This window comes from Myodes glareolus, chromosome 1 (genome assembly GCF_982192425.1).
Source record: "Myodes glareolus chromosome 1, mMyoGla1.1, whole genome shotgun sequence".
Taxonomy (NCBI): domain Eukaryota; kingdom Metazoa; phylum Chordata; class Mammalia; order Rodentia; family Cricetidae; genus Myodes; species Myodes glareolus.
The window spans coordinates 51,371,314-51,394,742 of NC_142026.1; positions in this window are offsets into that span (position 1 = coordinate 51,371,314).

A 23,429-nucleotide genomic window follows, 5' to 3' on the forward strand; every position below is an offset into this window, starting at 1 on the left:
AAGAGTTCTGTTTGGGAGGTCCCCGAGACCACAGTCTGGTTCTGAGACGTCTTCAAGATGCTTCCGCATACAGGCATATGTTTTGACTCCGTATGTTTATTGAAGAGGCTGAGGGAGGTCTGGTGGACATTATGGGGTGGGGAGAGCTCATGTTCAATGGAAGCCACTCCTCGGTCCAGCCGCTATGCCTTCAGCTACACACAGCGTCCCTAAAGAGGTAAGCATCAGACAGAGTCCAGATGATAAATCTTTTTCCCCAGAGCAATATAATTTCATTGGACTTAAAAAATAATTAAACAAATATGTAAAACATGTTTCCGTTGCGTTCATTTACTTCACTTGGCCCAGCGACGTGAGGCTCCTAATTACTTAAATATTTCCTTTTACTATTTTTCAAAACATTTTTCTAAATTGTCAAAAAACATTCTGGAGACAGTTGGGTAGCAAACATAGCGAACATGTGTCTGATTAATTTTTTAAGACAATCAAGATCAAATGGAAAAGGAAGAAGTGATTGGAAAGGTTTCTGCACGACAATAAAAAGACAGGCATCTCAGCCGGGGAGCACGGTGAGCCGCAAGGACAGAGGACTCATAATCTTTACTGCGATATTTATTGTGATGTGGATGGCTGTCAATGCACTGGTCTGGGGTGTAAATTGTGGGACACAGAGTATGGCCTTAAGGAACTGTGCAGGTGGGGGGGCATTCTGCGCAGGGAGCTACAGGAAGTGGGGTGTCCCCCAGATGCTCACCACCAAGCTGGTATAAGGCACAAGATCACTCCGGACAGTCATTCTTTGTTGCCTGTCATTACAAACAACTCCAGGGCAGTCTGCTGGCTTCCTGACAAGAGGATTCGTCCCTCATCTGCCATCTGACGGTCGGGCCACCATCCTGAGGCCATCGATGGGGCTGCTCAGTGATGGAAAGCCACTTGTCAAAGGAGGGTTTATGACATCAACTTTCAAGCGCTTCCTCACTGAATTTTATTTTACTTTATTCGATTTATTTTGCTGAGTCCTTTTTCAAAAAAAAATAACAACTTATTTTTTTTTAAGTCCCAAATAAACAATTGGAATCAGAGTTTTCTCTTTCGAGCAAAACTACTCCTGTCCTTTTGCTTTCTTTTTCTGACATTCATGAAGGGCTTGGCAAATGTCGCAGGGGATGAGAGGTAAGGTCTCCAACTGAGCTTTTTCTACCCTTCTGGAAACTGGAAGATGGTTCCAGGCAGGGGTTGACACTGGGGGTCACACCATCTGCCAGCACAAACGGGGCAACCCCTATTTTGCTTATGGGTTTAGGTCGCCAAGAACTGTGGAATTCACACTAGGGACCCATCCTGTGTCCCATGCCTGATGTCCTCTGAAGGGAGTAAAAGAATGCAGGTCACGGCCCTGTCTGTGGCTCTCATGTCTTCACCACCTTTCCTTTATTTTATCTTTGTGTGTGTGTGTATGTGTGCATGTGTGTGTGTGTGTGTGTGTATTTTGACTCAAGTGTGACACATCATTCATATGGCAGTCAGGCGGTAGCTTTACTGGAGTGGGTTTTTGCCTTCTACCTTGTTTATCATTCCAGCCACTGTGTTGTGTACTCCAGGCTAGGTGACTCACAAGCATGATTGTCCTGTGTCCACCTTTCTATGGGAATTCTGGGAGTGTGGATGCAGCCAGTGTATCTAGTTTCCTAAATGAGTTCTGAGTCTCTGGATTCATGCTGTCAAGCTTATATAGCAAGTGTGTTTACCAACCAAGACATCTATCTCCCCGTGCCCACGAAGACTGTTTTTCTGTCATCTGTAAGTCGTTGCTTCCTCTTATCTGGCCCCAATTCCAGGTGAGTGTCTGAGTTTCCCTCATCCTTAAGGCATGCTTATTTTGATACATTTTACTCCTATAATCTGGTGAGGATGTCTTGCCAATCTTTTTGATCAAAGGAGGTTGTGATGTGTGAAGATTTAATGGCAGGAGTCTAGACCCGCCTCCCAGAATGCTAGGAGGAAACCTGGTCCCTCTGCCCTGTGTGCTTGAATGGCTCCCTCCTCTGGAAAAGGCTCCATTCAATCAGGAGCCACCACACAATGGACATAGGGTTTAACTCCACTCTCCAGCATGGCATCCATCACATGTCTCCCTTGTTAATGAATCTGAGGTCTTCTGAATAATTCAGAAACACTACTTAGGATACTTGTTGCTCCCAACTGTTAATGACAATATCAAGGGAATTAATTAACAGTCAATTATATCAATTTTAGATTTGGACATTGATTCCGATGCCAAAAGGTAAATTTGCATGTGTGTGTGTGTGTGTGTGTGTCTGTGTGTGTGTGTGTGTGTGTGTGTGTTAGTTTCTCCCCCCAAATTTCAACTTGTCCAAGTCATTTCTAATCAAAATTGTACACGGGATAGGGTCAAATTATTTCTGTTCCCTTTCTCTCTTTCAGCCATCTTCAGGTGAGTAAGGATTAAAAATCGGGATCAATATTCCATATTTTCAGACAACTGTAGGTACGTAGTATTATCACGGTCTCCATATCTCACTGCTTGGGGGAGAAGGAATTTGAACGTGTGAATAATAAATTATGGTGGATGTTGCTTGCACAAGTGTGTATATGTTTTGTCCCAATCATTCCACCGAAGAGCTTGCAATAGATGGGGAGACGAAAGGGAATTGCAGGTGCCACATCCTCTGCTTACTTGTCGCGGCCAGAGTGGAGGCATTTGCCTCTTCCACAAGCAGGAGGAGTTTGCTAAGCATTTGCTGAACTTCACACATAAAGGAACTTTTACAACCTTCTCTGATCTTCGATACTACAAAATGGCATCTCACTGCAAACAATCTTTGCTGCGTGATTTGGCAGGAGTCGGCTAGACCGCTTTATGAAAAATGACAGCTACTAGGAAAGTAATTAAAGATGTATTTTGCCCAAAGCAAAAGTATTTTTGGAATCAATACCAAACATCTTTAATTTCTCAGCTCTCTCCACAGCCATTGTTCAATATGGTGTGTGTGTGGGGAGTCTTAACTCTAGAGGACTGGAGGCTGCAGCCCCTTTCTGGTTTCATTTCTGGGTCTCTACCGGTGGTGTGGGGTGAAGGAACCACCCAACCTTTCACTGGCCAGCTGGCATCTCTTCTGGTTCTTCTCAGAGCTGTCGAAGTCTTTGAAAGTAGTAAGGGAGCCTGGTACAGGATGAGTTTGGGGAAATATTTTTAGGTTTGAGTTAAAGACAACGAGAGCCCTTTGCCACAACTTCTCTTGATGAGAGGCATCTTTGGTGGCTGGTGGAGCGCCCCAGCAGGTCAGAGTTCGGATTTGCTCCCAGACTTCCATGGGTGTGATGCTGGTTTGCCTGAGGACCATGAGGCTGCCAGAATGGGCCTCTTTCCGCTCCTCTTTCACATGCCTAACTTCCATTTCCCTTCCAGCTGCCTCATGGATGCCCCACGAAGTTGTCTTAGGGTGCCTCGTCCCTTGCTGTATCTCTCAGCATCAGCCCCCTTCCCATGGTTGATGGCTCACGCTCTGTGAAGGCCATCTCTTTGGACAAACCTACTATTTTCCTAACAGATTCACACTCCTATCTTAGACTGGGACTTTGAGTCAACACCCTTGGATGTGAGTGACACAGTCAGGAGTTGTACCTGCAGCCACGCTTGCCCTTGGGTCTCTCACATCTTTAGCCTAGACTTACCTGAGTTTCAATTTTGATAGACCCTTAAAGTACAAAGACACCAGCTCTCCTCTCCTCTTTCCCACCCTTTCCCCTGTTGTCTCCCCCTATGCATTCCCCTCCTCTCCTTTTGCCTTTTCTGTTCTGTTTTGCTTTATTTGTTTATTTTTTTAATGTGTGTGGTTGCATGTATATCTGTATACATGTTTCGGTTGCATGTATATATCTGTATACCACATACATGCCTGGTGCCCAAAGAGGCCAGAAAAGGATATGGGATCCCCAGGAACTGGAATTACAGACAATTGTGAACCATCATGTGTGTGATGAGACTGAACCCAGACCCTTTACAACAGCCAGGACTCTTGCTATCTCTCCAGCTCCTACTTTGGCTTTTTTACTTGTGTGTGTGTGTGTGTGTGTGTGTGTGTGTGTGTGTGTGTGTGTGTGCATCATGACTGTGAAGGATTCTGAAGAGATCAAATCTCTCGGAACTGGAGTAACAGATAGTTGTTAGTTATGAGCTGCCATATGGGTCCTGGGTCCCCTGGAAGAGCAACCAATGCTCCTAACTTTGGAGCCATATCACCAGACCCTACTTTGCTTCTTGATACATTTTCTCTAGTGTTGGGCTCGTCTTGGCCTCCTGATTCTTCTGCCTCATCCTTTCAGGTTCTGGAATTGCAATTGTATATTGCCACTCTCAGGTCTCAACTGGGTTTTTCTGTGTCCTCCTGCATTAGAACAGTGAGTGCCCCTCTATTTGACCTGATAGAAAGCCGTGGAGTAAACCCTACACTGCCCAGAGGAGATGGGAGCTGACAATCGGGAGCATTTTTACCAGTGGGGTGATGAAGCGATTGCTGCTTTGGGGACTGTGATGGATTTATGAGACTCATCTCTGCCATAGTATATTTGGACTCGCCTGGGCCACAGGGTCTAGGAGACAGCCTGGGCTAGTAGGGTCACTTCAGCAGCCCAGGACATGGATTCTGCTAACAAGGTCAGAGGGTTCTGCCCTGCCACTGGAGCCCCAGTCTTCCTCCTGGAACTCTAGCAGCTGCTGGGTTGGCCTTTGCCTCTGCTTCTCTGAATAGGCTTTCACCTTCCTGTTTAGTTCCCATTAACGTGTCATATATGGATATATATGCTTGTGGTATGCGTAGCCAAATGTCACTGAATGATGGAGATCTTTTTGGAGGAAAGGAGTTGCTAGGCCGTTTGGTGATTGAGGGAACATCACAGAATGTTCCCCTGGAAGCTAACATGGATATGACATCATAAGGTAAAATCATCCATGGGACCATCCTTATATATGCAGAGCAGAGGCAGCATTATGTGGTTCAAGACTGTGTGTTTGAGAGGAGAGAGAGAACCGTATGTACACACATTTGCTGCTGCCTTTTTGTTGATAAAACCACTTCTGCAGAGTAAATAATACCTTGTGTCTTAGCAGAAAAGTGTGTCGACATTTCTCAAAGTCACATGGACAGCTGTGTCGAGGACAGGCCCGATTTTCACTATCTCGGTGCTGTGGATTTCCCTTGCTTCGGATCTTAACAAGGCATTAATTTTCCTCTCATTGATATGCACAGTCAGACATAGTTAATCTTTGGGACACTTGCTGGTCAGATGCCTGGGATAAGCCTGGATTAAGGGAATTCTGATTGCCCATCTTCCCAAAGTGCCGCACGGCTCAGGAATCCAGAAGGGTGGGCTCGAAATCAGCAGAGCTGCCCATGGACACCACCCACGACCATGTTGGCGGTGTTCCAAGGAGACTTTGATCCCTGGCTGGGCTGAGAACAACAGTATGGAGCAGTCCTTGAGAAGATGGATCCCCATATACTGGTCTTTATGCTACGGTGGAATGTGAACTCAGCCTTACTGAGGCCCTTGCCTTGTGGTTGTGGTTTTATTTGGAGGTGCCATGTGCATGAAGCAGTTACTGCCCTTTCTGCATGTGACAGGCAATTCTCTACTAGCAGCTCCAACTCAGAAGGGCTGGCTCAGAAGGCGATGGAATTAAAGGAGTCACCGCTTGCCAGACACTCAATGGCTAGTCTTCCTCACTGGAACACGAGGTTCAAGAAAGAGTGTCTTAAATGTGTTGACGAGTGTATTCTACTCTGTGAGGACAGCTCTAAGACCAAGACTGTGTGCCTTCCTTCAAGACTTCCTGTATCTCTGGGGGCGCCCCCTCAGTGTGCCAGCCCCTGGGTGGCCTGAGAAGGACTCGTGAAAGTTGCATCTTTCCTTCTCTCAGTTGGTGTTCTGTGTGGGGCAGGGTGGGTGAGCTCAGCTCCACCACCATCTGATGGCTTAATGAAATTGCAGGAGACTCTGTATCAATCCTGTTCTCCCAAAGATACCCCCTCCCATCCAAAATGACCCCAAACGACCTTTGCTCACATGCACCATCGGTATCAACATCAGTATCAACATCGGAAAAACTGCCTGGGTTTGAGTGGGGTATGGTGGCTCTGAACCTCGACTCTAAAATCAGACCAGAGAGATTAGGTAAGAAATCTTATTAGCTCCCATAGCTGCTAGTCAAGTGGAGCCTGGTCCAGGTCTGTTGGAGAAAGAGGTGAAAATAGAGACCAAACATAAGGACCGGGGCAATGGCACAGTCAGTCAAGTCTCCGCAGGAGGATTAGAGTTAGATCATTACTAGAACCCTGAAGTTAACAGCATCAGAAAATCTGGGGATGGTGGTGTATGCTTGTAACCCCAGCTCTGCAGAGGTGATGATATCTGAATCTCTAAGGCTCACTGGCCAGTCAACCCTGCCCAATCAGTGATCTTCAAGCCAGAAAAATCCTGTCAAAATAAAACAAAAACAAAAACAAGGTGGTGGTACTTAGGGAAGACACCTTAGACAGAAAGACTTGTGACTTTGACATACAACTCTCCTTTCCTCCCCTCTTCTCTCCTTCTACTACTCTCCTCCCCTTTCCCCTTCCCTCCCATCTTCTCTTTTCTCCTCTGCTTCCCTTTCCTTTCCTCTGCTCTCTCTTCTGTCTCTCTTTCCCTCCTTCCCTCCTCCTCTTCCTTCTTCTTCTTCCTTCGTCTTCTCTCCCTCTCTCCCTCCCCCCCACTAGAGTGAGCTTTTTGCCATCTCTTTGCTTCCTTGGGCATATCAAAGTAGATCTAAGAATTTTTATTCTAATGGATTTGAAATGGTGAAAAACCGAAGAGAGGTCCTATTCCTATGAATGCAGGAACTAATAAGGCAATAGGCAAATAACCCTGGATGCAGCTTCGCTAGAGAAGAGCAGGCACCGTGGAAAGACTAAGTGTGTATTCAGTCCAAGGCCGAGGCATCAGCTGTGTGCTGAGTGAGGCTGTGTGCCGTGCACAGCTACATTGGCTTGATGGTTTATGTTAAAATAAAACGAAAGGCTAAGAATGGACTGTAGTTTCTACACATATGCATCTTTTTGAATCTTTGGGGACGACTTTTAGGACATCCTGGAGGACAAGCAGCAAGGCCAGCCCATCAGACCTACTGTAGAGTGGGGAGAAGGAACAGAGGACCTTGCCAGTTTTTGCAAAAAGCAGAAAATCTTGGAATTTTAGCAATCTGAAAGAAAATAAAGGCCCCAAGCCATCTCCAGATTCTCTTCCCATACAATTCGTTGTTCTGTCTCTCAGAGGACTATGGCCATGGGACACTATTTGTGCAGCGTCAGCCCTGAATGAGAGGCTTTGCTGTGGAGATGAAAGAGTCAAAGTCCTCCTTCGTCCTCCAGGGCAAATAGTCAGTGCAACAGCCAAGGATACAGTCAGCGGAGAATCCCAGGCAGGCACTGTGGTGGAAGGGGAAGATACATCCTGCCACCCAGGTCTCTAGGCCCAGACTTGCCTTAAAGGACATCTGGGGATGCCTTTAGTACTCTTTCTTGAGCACTTCCACTTTTAAAACAAGGCCCTTTTGTTCACTACTTTTCAATTGCTGCAACAAAATGCAACTTATTCTAAACAGAGTTTCATTGGGTTTACAGTTTCCTAGGGTCAGAGTCCGTGATAGTGGAGCAAAGGTATGGCATCAGGAACTGCTAAGCTCCCGTCCTGATCCACAAGCAGGAGGCAGAGAGACACAATGGGGATGACTCAAGTCTTTTGAAGCCTCAAAGCCAGCACCAGAGACACACCTCCAACAAGGCCAATCTCAAACGCTCCACCAGCTAGGGACTAAGTATTCACACTTAGGAGCCTAGGGGGCGTTCTCATTCAAACCACCACAGCTGGCTTCATGCTTCTGAGATCCAGAGAAGGAAATGGTGTGTTCTTCATAAGGGTCAGAGGAGTCTTAGGGGAGTTTTCCAAGGTGTAAGGAGGTACTGGATAGCCTGAACTTTTAGGCAAGCCTTAAAAAAAAAAAAGGCTGACATAACTGATAGACTCCTATAACAACCCGGAATGAATCATTTCTCCTGTGGCTAGGGTCGACACCATGTCCAGTAGCCTTCAACACATGCAAAGGACTGCACATATCAGGGAGTGCTAGACATTCTTGAACATAAGGAAGCCCTCTTTCTTGGAGTAAAGCTCCTTAGGTCTTCATCTAGAGCTGGATTGTGGTGGTTTCTGTTGATTCTCAGAGGTGATGGGGGACATCTGATGCCAGAAAGTCCCCCTTGCAGAGTGGCTGACCCTCTCTGACAAGAGCATGGACATTTCATCTGAACACCCTACATGTCCATCTCTGAGCTTCATTTTGCAGAGTTGAAGGGGGTGATGGCAGCTGATCCAAGCAAGGGGCCTGGGGCTCACAAGACGTTTCATGTGCTATCCTCGGGCAAAACAGCCCCATGCTTTGCCCAGGATGAATAAACACCACATTCTTCAGTGGCACTGTTCCTCAGCCTTCCAACCGCTGAAGCCAGCTGCTAGCTCTCTGCCTCATTTTCTCCTCCTAATGAGAGGAAATCTAATGCCAGCGCTAGGCTGGATGAGGAGTGGTCCTCTGATGCGAGCAGGGGGAGAGGCTGTGTAGGAGGAGACCGGTTCCTGCCGTCCTCACCTTGTCTGGTGTTGAATGAAGGTCCTTCAGCTGATGGGGGTGGGAACTGCCATACCTCATAGGGATGGCCTCACTGTTGCCCCCTACCCGTACCCTCATCTGACTTCTTAGTGCTGTGAAGCAGAGGCTGGGGCTTTCCTCTCGGCCATGCAGACATCCTTGGGTGTCTGACCTCAACTCCACTAGGGCTCAGCCAGTCTCTCTCCAATTGTTTCATCAGCGCCGGGACTGTCAGCTCAGACCTGACAAGTGACAAGTCTCAGGCTCATGCTGACTAGATAATCAAAGTCTTGTCAGGGCTGTCAATACCCTGCAGATGGAGAGGACAAAGGAAGGGTTTCCACAGAATCCACTGCTGCACACAGCCTGCCGAAGCCGTTTACTCCGGTCACCTGTTTCTTCCTAAATCTCTCTTGGGGCTGAGTCCAAAATGGACCGATATTAAGCAGCGAACATGCACATTTTCTATTTCACCCAGTATTATCCAGTCACTTTACATATAAAAAGCACATGTGTATCTTTTGGTCGTATTGAATAGTGAAAACCTTGGCAAAGATTTTTCTATTAAAATTATATTTTAAATCTATCTAGCTGAGTGTGACAGTTCATGCCAACCATCCTTTGCACTCAGTGGGCCAAGGCAGGGGAAATGCAAGTTTGAGGCTAGCCTGGGGTACATAGGGAGAGCCTGATTCAAAGTACAAAACAAATAGAAATCTAGATAGGATGCCTACCTTGCATCTTGTAGCAACACCAATAAATAAGCCATTGATGGCAACTCGAGGTCTAAGCAATAACACAAGGGCAGCTTTCCCATGCCCACACTTTGGTGTCCCTTCTGAAGGGTACATGTCCATGAGCAACCGCCCTTGGATGAGAGTGGCAGCCAGTCACCCTATCTGTCCACACTGGACTCTTCACAGAACCTGACCCCGCCTGGCCAGTCTGTGAGGGAAGAACTTGACCTTCTACTCAGGGCCCTGGGGGGCGTCAGGGACTGTGGTAGGAGTGGTCTTCTTCGTTCTTCTTTGCACAGCCGTGGGTCAGCATCTACTCTTCTTCCTCAAATAAAAGCACAGTTGTCTGTCACCTACCATGAAAGGTCTCTTGTTCAGTGACACCAAGACACTAAACTGTCTGCCTCCTTTGCCTTCCCTCTCTTCTTCCACTCCTCTCCTTTTATTCACGTATGTATGTACAAGGTCATGTGAATATGTATGCATGGGCGTGTGTGTGTGTGTGTGTGTGTGTGTGTGCTTGTATGTATGTGTTGTGAGATCTCATGGGCCCACTGGAAATCTTACCGCCCTGCTAAGGTGAGGAGATGGGCCTGAGGGTGAACTCTGCAAACAGAAGCACACGACCTTCACTCCGATCAACAACCTGATGCTGCATGTATGTGTGCACCTCAGCCTCCTGTGACCTCACCCCGTCTCCCCAACTCTGGTTCTGTGCCTTCAGCCATACTAGTTACCTTGTGGTCTCACACCGTCCAGGTCTGGCCAACCAAGGTCTTTGAACTAACTGCTGCGGCTGCTCACCCTCACTCCCGCTCCTGACTGCTTCTGCAGTCTCTGAGGGTTCCCTGCCTCTCTCAAGTCAGGTTCCCGCCAGCCCTGCTTACTTCTGGGCCTCCACTGGCCTTATCACCTGTGCTCACTCGCCTCTTCGACCACCGTCTGTTTGGATTTTCTTGATGACAATGACCGCTCTTTTTCCTTCTTCTGCCTTGATTGTCGTCTACCCCCCTTCACAGAGACAGGTAAGTGTACATCTGCAGGGACCCCTGGGGCTCACTGTTGTTCTCTGTGTTAGGGGTGCCTGGAGCGTGGAAAATGCTGCAGATATCAGAGCAGAAGCCACCAGACCTTCTTGCTAATCCCACAACTTGAACGGAGCTTTTTGCTCCATGTAGGAGCTGACAGCATCTTGCCTTTTGTGAGATTGGGGCAGAGTTTGTCTCATCTCTGGGGACTCCCATCACCTCTCTTGCAGCCTTTCCTGCCTGTTGAGTGGGCATCAGGTCTTAACCCTCTAAGAAAGTGGAAATCCTCAGTGTTCCCGGCCGTATCTCTATTCAGTACATCTAGGTGAGGGGCTTTCTGGGGAAGGTCAGGCACCTGTCATCATAAATGGCCATTGCCCACTGTGCATCATAACCTGTGTGGTTGCCAACATGAATAAGGTTGATGCCTCCTTCTTGTGGCTCATGATTCAGCAAAAGAGATGGGATTGTAACCATAAGAGGAAAAGTATACTGCCGCTCAGGGGTTACAGCAAGGAGGGATAGTGTGCCTCAGCCTGGATCATCATGGGAGATGTTCAGTTGGAGTTGACATCTGAGCTGAACTTAGATCCTGTGCTGGTTGGTTTCTGTCAACTTTACATAAACCTACACATATCTGGGAAGAGAGAATCTCAATTGAGAAAACACTTTGTTGTATTGGCCTATTGTCAAGTCTTGAATAATGATTGGTGTGGGATGGGGCCAGTCCACTGGCTGTGGTACCTCCCCTGGGCAGGTGGGCCTGTATTACATAAGAAAGAATGTTTGGGTAAGCCATGGGGAGCAAGCCAATAAGCAGCACCCCTCTATGATTCCTGTCTCTGATCCTGCCTTCAGGTCCCTGTTTTGTGTGGCTGCTTTTACTTCCCTCAGTGACGAACTATGATCAGGATGTGCAAGCCAAAGAAACCCCTTTTCCCAAAGTTGCTTTTTTTTGGTCAGTGTTTTGTTGTTGTTTGTTTGTTTTTTCTGTAATCACGGCAACAGAAATCAGACTAAGATAGATGTGAAATGAAAACGAAACGAAAAAGGTCCCATACCTCCCTCGTCCAGTTGATGATAACCCAGCAGGACCTTGCGAATGTAGTATCTGGTGGCTGATAAACTATGAAGAAACTGCTAGGGGAAAGGACTCGCTATGTGGGGCGTTAGCTCTCATGCGCCCCTGCTCTGCCTGACTCACGCAGTGATGCATCCAAAAGTATCTGAGCTCGGGTATTCTAGTTCAGTGTTTCTCCAACAACACCCTCACCAGGTCAGCTCTGTGGACCCTTTGCGAGGCCTCGTAGAAAACTCTTCTCTTCCCAGTGTTGTCGGCCTGTCCCAGCCATCTCTGCAATCCCAAAACCAAACTGGACTGATCTTCTAGAGGCCAGCTATACCAACAATGCCCCCAGCCCTCCTTTTATGGTGCTATTGATGGTAGGAATTCTTGTCGAATTATAGCTCCCCACCCCCAGGTTCCATCAACTCTAAGGCAGCCAGCCATATTTAGGAGCGAGTCACGGGGACAGGGGGCGTGCGTGTGTGTGTAAGCCAATATTCCCCTGTTTAATTTATATTTTACATTCCTGTAAAATCATGCTTAGGGTATTTTGGTAATCTCTGCTGAGATTAAGTATAATGCTGTACATTTAATTGATATAAGTGGTTTCAATTCTCCTTAATATGACAAATCTCCAGTGTGAAATATTCTTAGTTAATGATCAACATAAAATAGAGTTCATTTTTAATATGAGTACAAGATTTGAATTAATTTGTAGCTCAAGCAGGGGTTATTAAACTGTGTGTTTGTACAGTGTGCAGTTACACATGTGGTCACACATGTGGGGGACACGTGTGGTCATACATGAGGAATGGCACATACATATGTACTTTGTATAAAAACATAAAGGGTGCGCTGCTTCTGGCTTGAGCCAAGAGTCCCCACCCTTCCTCTATTCTCTGACTTGTAAAGGTATCTTTTAACACATCGTATATAAGGAGTTGTCTAGGTTCTTCATTTCTGCAGCTTCTTAGTCTTTGGTGCAAAGGAAGCTGCCTGGTGTCCTGGGTTGCTTGGTCTGAGTCCAGGAGCAGGGTGGGTGCCGTATCAAAGCTGGACAGATGCTGCACAGGCTATGCCAAGGTCATCTGCTCCTCCCAACTTGGTGTCTGGCACGCAGCAATTACTGGTTTGAAAATTAGCATATTGCTGTGCATTATCAAAACCATATGATAGCTGACGTCATCCAGAGAGTTCCATGAGAGACTCAGCTTGGAGAAGCTTCTCAGAGCCATAGCTAGGAAGAGGGCCTCCCAGTGCTACCATTCAAAACCAAGGCCATCCCTTGCACGCCCCTGCTTCTGATGCACACGGCCTAGGCAAGGGAGTACATTTTCCCAAGACATCTGAGCTAGTAAGCGTTTGGGGGGAGTCAGCGCCAAAGTCTGGGTCTGTCACCCTCATATCTCAGTGAGGACACTGAAAGCTGGCCATGGCCTGAACTAATTTCTAGTGACAGAATGGCAAGCTCCTTAAACTGTTAAAGAGAAAGTGGTGTGTGTGTGTGTGTGTGTGTGTGTGTGTGTGTGTGTGTGTGTGTGTGAGGTGGGCTTTAGGGGTAAGCGCTAGAGAGAGAATTTGAATACTGAATAAGCCATGTGTGGTTTGAGGTAGTGACTTGCAGGAGATAACGGGGTTCAGTCTGGGTCTTTGTTTCCCTTTGCAGCTGAGACACATGGTTAAGGCACCTCCAAGTTCTTTAAGATGTGAACCATTTTAAAGAGGCCAGCACGCGTCTATAATTTCTTTGACAATGACAGGATCGGAATCCCACTAACAGTGAGACTCCCTCACTCCCTCCTGGAGACAGGGTAGGTACAGGAGACTGTGCACAGTCAAGTTCACTTTCCATTGGTTTGTGTGACTGCAGAAAGAATCTGTAATCACATGTGCAATATTATTGGCAACGCCGTGCAATAAAAGGGCCGAACGCTTCAGTTTTCTAGATTTCCTTTTATATTTCAAAATTGCTTTTCTTTCAAATTAGTGCATCTTATACATTTTCTTAAAAGGAATTACTTATAGCTTCACTTCCCCCACCACCCTTTTGTTGGCTTACCATTCTTTTTAAAATCACCAGCTCACGGGGGCTGCAGCCTTTCAAATGCTTTGCATACGGAATGAAAAGCTTGGGTGTATTCTGCTGTAATTTTTAAGAATGGCATAATTTTAATTAGAAATGTATAGATGGATAAAAATAATGCAGCTTCACGTTACTAATTAGGTATTTTATTACTCTTGGATTTAAAGAAGTGAGCTGGCTTCTCACAAGTCACTGGGTGGGGGGAGAGGGACTGGAGGCTTCCACCAGGCTCCTCAGGAAAACCCAGGTGTTGCAGGACCCACTTGGTCCTGACTGAGGGAGACTGGATGCTCGGTGGTAGAAAAGACTGGAATGCAGAAGACAAACACTCCCAGCAAGAAAAAAAATAATGCAGAGACACCAGCCAAGAACTGGGAAAATGGCCGCTTTGAAATCCAGTATCAAGCAGCAAATACAGACTTCCATCTTGAGTGTCTCACCCCTCTGCTGAGCATCAGTCCCAGCAACGCCAGCCAAATGGAAGCTGTTTCTTTTCTTCCTCTTTAGCATTTTCAGATAAATAAACGCATGGCTCACTGTGTGGCACCTGCCGCATGCTTCAAAAGGAGTCCATCTTTTGTGCTTTCAGCAGGGATGTCTGCGAGATGGGACAGCTGCTTTTAGGAAGTCAATCACCCTCTGGGTTGCTGCAGAGGTGCAAAGCCATAGCTCTGTCCCAAGTCCTTGACCTGACTCCCCATCCAGGATGCCTGGCCTGAAGCCAGTGTACTGTGATGTGGCTGTAGCATTTGGAGGGGATTTTGGTTGCTGTACTACAAAGCTATGGGCACAGGCTTTTTTTCTAAGATGATGATGTCTTCTCTACTCTTGGCCTTTGGAGACAGGGTACTCATAGAGAGTGCAGTGGATTTGACAAAGTACATTGTTATCCTTGAAATAGAGTACCTTGTCTAGATGTAGTTCTGTTCTGGTCCTGCAGCTTCTGGTTTATATGATCTGAGCACGGTCTCACCCATAAGAACAGAGGTAACTTCTTACTTGTCCAGTGTCGTCTATTTCACAGAGCCCAACTTTGAGTTTTGAGAAGATACACCAGTGGGTAATGAGTCCATGTATGTCTCAGCTCCCGGCTACCAACGTAGGACTTCATTAACGCTCTACACCTGAGATGAGGCATGTTGAAGGAATTATGGGGTTAATGAAGGTACTTCCAGTATGTGGAATTTCTGCAGAGGAGTGTCTTTCAAGAGAAGCAAGGCAACTTCCCCCACTAGAGATGGTTTGAGGCCAGGAACCTCCAGGCTGTCATATTTAATTATGCAGCATACTAATCAACAGAGAACCCAGCAGCATCCTGACTCCTAGAAGTTAGCATCTGTTCTCAGCCCTACTTTTGGAGCAGGAATAGTGCCAGAGGCTATAGAGACTGCTTAGCTGGGTATAAAAGATGTTGTAAACAGGCCAAAGAAGTCCTGGTTGGGTTTGAGTGAACTATTTCTTTAAAAGGAGCAGAAAAAAATAGCTGAACTGCATCTAATAAAAATAAGCTCCTCTATTCTTTGAGAAAAATGCAAATGAGTGATGTCTGGTTAGAAATAAGGAAGATACACATTGCTTTGGTTTCTGCCATCTATACCAAAATGCATGACTCCCATTCTGGCTCAGTTGGTAGTTTTTAAAAGCTTTTTCTTTTTTGAGATCATACAGGCAGATGAAACATATTTCTTAGGAACATAGGCTTTAACCTATCTTGTCAATGTTTTTTAAAATTTGTTTTATGTGTATTTGTTTGACCTGCAAGTAGGTCTGTGCACCGTGTGTGTGTGTGTGTGTGTGTGTGTGTGTGTGTGTGTGTGTGGTGCTTGAGAAGATTGAAAATGGAATAAGATTCTCGGGAATTGGAGTTAGACAGCTATACGCTGCCATATGGGTTCTGGAAATTGAACCCTAGTCCTCTGGGAGAGCAGCCAGTGCTCTTAACCATTGTGCCATTTCTTCAGCCCTTGCTGCCATTGTTCTTAACTTTCCCTCTTTGGGTTATCCAGGAACACAGTACTCAGAACATGTCAGACACCTATTGCGTTCTGCTGGTATGACGGCTGACCTGGGTTCAGCACTACTGCCAGCAAGAGTACACTAACTCCCTTCCTATTTTCTCTAATGTTGTCTTGCTATTTTGGTCAACAGGCCAGTAAAATGGGATATTTATTGAATGCGTTAGTTTGGTCAGGGCCCAGGGTGAAGAGCAGGGCTTGGGAGCAGGACAAAGAAGTGTTTGTTCTTGGATCACAGGTGCCTTTGGGGAAACTCTGTAACAAGACAAAAAGTAAAGGGATTTCAAAGCCTCTTAGATAAGACTGCCCAGGGAGAGAGACAACCATCAGCAAGATTTCAGAAGAGACTGGAGTAGGCATGGCTTTAGAAACGGTATTTAAGGGGCAGATGGAATGTAGCAAGGTGAGAAGGAGGCACACCCCATTTCCAAGGCCAGTTACTTTCTATCCACAGGCTCTCAAGAAGAAACCCATGGAAGGTTCCCCTGGGATGTATTTCTTAGCCTTTCTGTAACAATCAAAATTCAGCTATGATGATCATGTCCTGAGACATGCTCAGATTTCTTGTTCCTATTAAAATAAATGAATTTGGATACATGAAGATGAGATTCCCATGCCTTGAGGATTCTGGCCAATGAGAAGGACTTGGCTTGGACATTTCTGGTGGCTTATTTTGTACAGAAGGGGACACTTCAGCCAAGGTCATTTCAGGTCTCCATGCTTTGTGCTCTGAAGATTACAGTGCTGGAGAACAGTCCTGGTCCTCCCTCCTAGCGCTGAGAGGAGGAGAATTTGAGGAAGTCTGGTCTCCTGGTCTTTTCTAGTTTGTGTCCATGTGATGGATGGCTGAGCCTGCATGAAGAATACAATGTGATAACTCCTCTGCTTCTTACCCAACAAGAGGCTTCCTGGTCTTAGCAGATGCTCTTGCAAGAGGAGTGCTAGGGGTGAGTTCTCCCTAGACTTCAGAGAGTTCCACGCTGCCAATCAGTCTGCTTTGCCATTTCAAACCTTGTTTAATAAAGTTCATTCTTTCTTACCACATTCCAGGCACATGGCGTAAGTCTCTCGTGCCTATGTTTCACAAAGGTCTCCTGTTTGCATTGATGGCAGGAAGGTCACCTGCCTTTCATTTGCTTCTGCTTTCAGTCCCGAAGAAGGTTCAAAGTCAGGCCAAGAGCACAAAAACTCACTTCCAGATAAATAATCTCAACACAAATGCTCATGCATCGCCTTCGGAACGTTCCCAGGAACTCTGTGAACTTGGCTTCTCCAGGCTCTCCATCGCTCCAATCCACCAGGCAGTCAACAGATTTAAAAAGTGATCAGCAAGTGACTTTCAAGCTCTCCTTACCACAGAACAGTTTATCTTTTACTGTTTATCACCAAGAAGCAAAGCCCGAACCCTTCTAGAACATACTATTGCACTCTGAGCCTTTCAGTGCCATCTCTGAGTTCTTTCACGCTCTGCACATGCCAGTTTGGGGAGATGGGTATTGGGACTTTGGAGATCATCACCATGACTTCCAGGTAATCCCATCCCATTGATTGTAAAATGCAAATAAATCGTGTCTCAGTGATAGCCGTGCCACAAACGGTGCACTGCTTATTACCCATGGATTACCTTCTTTCCCCACATTCCTGCTTGTCCCATCACTATAGGCTTCAACTGGTGGCTCCCAGTCATCCTCGTCACTCTGGTTTCCCCCTGGATCATAATTGAATCTGACATTCTATATGGCTACTCAGCCTGATACATGAGTCTTTCTATTCTTCCACACTTTATGGTAGAGTGATCACTTCTTCCGCACTTTTCGTGGTGCACCAATGCTTCCAAACACACTTCCTGTGTCTACAGCTCCAACCCCAGCATCTTCTCCTAATCAACACTAGCCACCTTGCCTGCATTGTAATGAGCCTCAGAAGTGTCTCTTACCCCATCCCTGTTCTCCAGTCATGTCACAACCCTCTGGCCGTCTCGTACCCTTTGATTTGTCTCAGTTCTTGGATTCATCATTGGATTGCCTTCAAACTTTTGGTTCTTTATGTTATCTATTTGTAAAATGTTTGATTCCACAGGAACACAGTGTGGGGTGGAGTAAGCACAGCTGAATGCTGCTACAGATTTTTTTTAATGAGATGGTGTAATGGACTAATAAGGACTGTGTGCCACGTGCCACATAGCTGGGCCTTCATCTCTGCACACTACCTTATTATATTAGAATAGTCAAGGTTAGTTGTTACCATGCCACAGAAGTCATTCTTGCTGAGAAGTCAGTAGGCTTTTGAGTCAACAGCCTTGGGATGCTGGCCAAGCCCTTCAATACCTTTCCCGGAAAGAGATGTTGCCAGTCTACAGCAAAGCTGTTTCCCTGCTCTCTAGCGCAGCTCCACAAAGTCCTGGGAAAGGAAGGTGTTGTTCTCCTTTATACCCAAGCAAAATATTTCAGGTTAAGAGATGGGAGGAAAGAGAGACACAGCTTCTTTATTGATGTGAATCATCCCTGACATTTCTCCAACAGGGAGATTATCCCTTATTCTCCCTGGCTGGGCTGATGGAGGAAGTGAAGTCTTGTCGCTGTCTGAATTTATATGCGGCCGAGTGGCTTTACACATTCAAACATTACAAATCCTCTCAGATCTGCTTGCCTAGTGCCAGGGTCCTCATGGAGATACACACAGAGACAAAGTGTCCATCAGCCAGGGTCCTCAGTGAAAACCAGCAGCAACTTCCATCTAAAGACTGGGAAGGAAGAGCAAGACATATATTTCTGTTGTTTTTCATTATTTTGGTTGTTTATTCATTTTGCTTCTTGTGGTGGTTTGGGTGAAACTGTCTCCCTCTTTGGTCGGTGGTCTCCAATGGGTGGTGTTGTTTGGAGAGGAGCAAGAGGTGTGGCCTTGTTGGAAGAGGTATGTCACTGGAGGACTCGAGCTTGCTTTCTTCCTATTTGTAGCTCCCAGCATCCAGTTCCTGATGCCTCTTAGCTCTATGCCCCAACATACATTCCAACTCTTTGGAACCATAAGCCCAAATAATCTGTTTCTTCTATAAGTTGCCTTAATCCTGGTGTTTTATCACAGAACTGATGGAGTGCTATAGTAACTCCATCTAAAGTAAACTCCTAGTGAGTGTCACCGGGCCATCTCCTGCCAAGCATGTCCTTCCTGTTTCTGAAAGCTATAGTGCTCTCTGCTTCCCACTCCTCCTGTGGGGTGCTCGTCTTTTACAAGGCTTGTCTCAAATCTAAACTGTTGGTCATTTCAGGCTCTGCATCCCTCTGTATCCGTGAAAACTATGGTCTTGGAGAAGGTAGGCATGGATCAGATGAGAGAAGAAATCAAAGTCTCTTCACGCCATAATGGTTTTACCTAATCCTGAAGGTGAGCCCCTAGGGCAGCCGCTCACAGGGGTCCTCAAAGGCTCTCTTCATCAGTGAGTTGACAGCAGGCAGTGGCTTGTGGGAATGGATGAGGGTTCTAGCTGGAGGCTCTGTGCAGACATCTCCTTCACCGGCATTCCAGGGAAGCCCTTGTCAGGCCTAGTCTTCTTTGCCCATCCTCCCTGGGAGGTTGTTAGCCTTGGTAAACACTCCCTGTCTCCACTGCTCGCTCTCTCTACTTCCAGGTGCAGTTCCTTTGCAAGGTAAATAACTATAAATATTAAAACATGTCAATAGCTTTATTAATAAATGACTTCTGCCTGTCTGAGAGATGGGGCTCTGTGTGCCTTGGGTGGGCTTCCATCCCACGATGTCACACGTTTCGAATAGCTTGCCAATTATTAACGATTCTCCTCACAAAAGCATTTGCAGAAATCCTGGTGGCGTATGATGTTACTTATTTCTAGTCAGCTTGGTGTGATTGTCAGATTGTTTTCCTCAAACTTCACTCCCATCGTTCGAAAGGAATTGTCTTATCACATTTCTCCAAGAAAACACAATCATGATTCTTAAAACTAAGTCAATTATCTAGATTGTGTGTTCTGGGAGGAATAAAAAAAAAATCTACCTCAAGCTTGATTTCGTCCTGTATAGCTTTAAGTCTCATTTCAGAATAAGGGCTCCTGGGAATAGAATTTACATCTTAGAGATCGAGGTTCTGCTGTCTTCCTGTTCAGGGAGTTCACTCAACAGGCGAGCCCATCCTATGACCCCTGACCTGTGCTGGGACAGCGGGTGTTTATTTAAGCTAACAGCCTCCCCTGGAGGGTGGGCATCACGGAACACAGCACAGCAATCACAGAGACCTGACCTGAGCTGCCTGGCCACCGTTCTGGGACCACAACGTCACTTTTGGAAAAAGGAAACTGAAAACTTTCATTGGACAAAATAATGTGTTTATTAAATATTTTCAAACTTATTTATGTTATTGTGTCTTGCTCATATTCACCTGCCCACTGAGAGAGAGGGACAGATGCTAAATTTAAGTCCTACTTATAAAAGAACACATACAGTGTCTGCCTTTCCTTATTTCTCTCTTTTCTTTTCCTCTCTCCTGTTTTAGGCCTTGTTGTGACGTGAATGAGGATGGCCCCATACACTCATATATTTGACCACTAAGTCTCCCATTGGTGGAACTGTTTGGGAAGGATTAGGAGGTATGGTCTTATTGGAGGAGTTGTGTCACTGGGGGCAGGCTTTGAGGTTTCAAAAGAGCACACCATTTCCAGTTAGTTCTCTCTCTCTCTCTCTCTCTCTCTCTCTCTCTCTCTCTCTCTCTGCCTCCTGCTTTTGGATTAGATGCAAGCTCTCAGCTACTGCTTCCATATTATGCCTGCCTGCCTGCTATGCTCCCTGCCATGATGACCACGTTATTTTCACAACGTACATAGCTTACATACATGTTATGCCACTTACATATACACCACATACATACACACCATCCAGAACCTGCATTTGAGAGGAAGCATGTGATGTCTGTCCTTCTGAGTCTGGCTTTGAGTGACAGGATGACCACCAGTGTCATTCATTTCACTTCAGAGTATAAAAATCACAAACGAGAGGGGAAGAAGTACAAGTATAGACTACTTGCTTTCTGACTGTACAAGCGTGCACACAAACGGGCAGAAAATTGAAGCAGCAGCAGGAGGGGATGGAGTGTGGGAGAATGTCCCTCCTCCCTCCCTGTCCCCACTCGCGGTCTCCTTCCCCACATCCTTACTTCTTATTGTGTCTTCCAGTTGGGAGATGCCACATCCTGTGTGCCACTGATTGGTCAAGCCATGGCTTCTTTGCCTCGCTTTCTGGGTTTCAAATTGGGATGGTGAGATCTGCTGGCACATAGTAGGTATTGAATAAGTGTTGGTGTGTTCAAAGGAGTGCTGCATGCCTCTCTCATGGGGTTACATGACGTTAGAAGAGTGTGGGACATAGTACACGTCAGTTGTTGCCAAAGACTCCCATTGGAGGGCAACGGCTCTACCATATGCCTCCTCTCAGCTCTGCTTTACTTTGACACAGAAACTAAAGGCAACAAGGACCTGGAGACTCTAGTAAGCTTTCTCTCTCTCTCTCTCTGTCCCTCTCTCTCTCTCTCTCTCTCTCTCTCTCTCTCTCTCTCTAGGTGCATGCACACCCCAGGCCTTACTTCACCTTTCACTTTAAGATAGTCTCACTAAATTGTCCAGACTGGCTTTGAACCTTTGAACCCTTTTGCTGTTCAAACAGGCCTTGATCTCAAGCTTGTGATCCACCTGCCTCAGCCTGTGGGGTAGATGGGATTGTAATAGACCTGTGTCAGGGTGTCTAGCTAGAGAAGTGTTTCCCCAGCGGACCCTGAACTTCGCAGCATCCACAGTGGGTGTTTCCTGTGGACCAGATTCCCTTCTAGGGAAGGAAGGATGACCCAGAGCTTCCCATTTTATGGCAACCTTGCTGGCACTCTGGCCTAGGGCATGCTGCGGGGAGGCTGGACCACCTTCTGGGAGAAATGGCTGCTTCAGTTGTAGGTGCGGCAGAAACAGAATTACTTGCCATGTGCCAGCTCTGACCACAGCTCTCAGGCTACAACTGCTTAAACATAATTGTCTTTCAACAACCAGGACCCTGCCTGGCTCTTGCTGCCATCTTTGGACAAATTTGTGCATCCCGTTCATTTTATGATCTTTCTTTTTAAAAACATTGTGAGCCTTGATAGTTCTTCTATAGGAGGCTGGGGACCTTTTCGCCATCCATCACAAAATAATGCAACATTCTGTCCATTTATTACAGTCCACATTATCACCCTACTATTAACTACAAAAAAAAAACCCCTTTCATTTCTCTAAAGTTTTCCTTTATCTTTACCAAACAGATACCCAAAATGACTGGGAATTTAATGCTTTAAACTTTAAGGCTGGTTTGTAAACACAGCCTCTGGTGGCGGCTATTGATCTTTCGCGATTTTAATGCATTTTTACTGACCGACATGTCCTGTTGTAAAGAATATTGCCTAAATTAGTTATCTGATTGGTTCTTTTGATTAATGATGGGCCTGTGCTTCATTACACATGACAACATGGTCAGAATAATCACCGTGGCTCTACAAGCCAGGCCTGGCATTTTTTTTTATTCCTTCATTTTTAAAGTTCATTTATAAAATTATTTAACGTATACGTCCTAAGTTGTAATTTATTTACATGACACCTTTTTCGATGGGAACTGTTGTACTGTGTCACAAATGGCTAAGAAAACAAGGTAAACCAGATGTACAGATCAATGTCTCTTGGCTCAAGGGGGAAAAAACCATAATCAAGATTCAAGAGCTGACCTTGTACCAAAGTCCAACTTGTCACACAGCAAACACGGAAAGACCTAACAAATCAGCAGGCACAGCAGGCTGCTCTCGGGCGGGCGCAGCCTCTTCCCTCTGTCGCCTGGAACTTTGAGCTTGGAGACCTTGCCACTTCCTTTCCTCTCTGTATAGATTAGGGCAGTGTACTTTATCCCTGGGTCTGCCCGACAGCCTGTGTTGAGCTGAGCGGGCTCCTTGTTCCCATACTAATTCTGCAGGGAGAAATTCTAAATCTGATTGGGAACCAAATCTGATCTGGAAAACAGTAGTTTTATTTTCCTTCTGAAAACAATGGCTTGTATTAATTTTGGGGAAATGGAAAAAAAATTCCAATTTAGTCTACGAAACTGTTGGCGATATCATGCCTCGGGACATCGGCTTTAATCAGGGGTTGACTTGATAGAACATTGGCTGGATCATTGCTGATATGTCATTGGCAAGTCAGGCATGCTTGGGATGCTCAAAAAGATGGCGTGACGGGAAATCCAGATTGCTGACATGACTAGGTTGACAAGTATGTAGGACAGTAAGACACACCTTTAAGTGTGTCTCTGTCGTATGTGGAATCTGTACCATCCCCAACAGGCTCATCTTTGGAGCAGCTGCTCCTCAGCTGGAGCAGTGTTGTCTTTAGGAGACCTTTCCCACCACGGCAGATCACGATCGTGACTTTCTGACATCGTGAACCACAATAAAACTCTTCCTTCTGTGTGCTGTTCTTGCCATGTATCTTGCTCACAACATCATAAAGCATGGTGTACCCTCCTTCAGTGTGTCTCCAGAGGGAAGGAATGGAGGAGGACCCTCTGTGAATGTGGGTGGTGCCATACATCCCCTAAACTGAGGACCTGGAAAATGGGGGGAACCAAGAACTCAGGCACACCCTTTCTTTGCTTCCTGGATGCCACAATGTGAGATGCCCTGCCACACCTGGATAGACCAAAACCTCTGAAGCCATGAACCAAAATAAACCCACCCATCCTTCAGACATTTATGCCAGACATTTTGGTAACACAGGT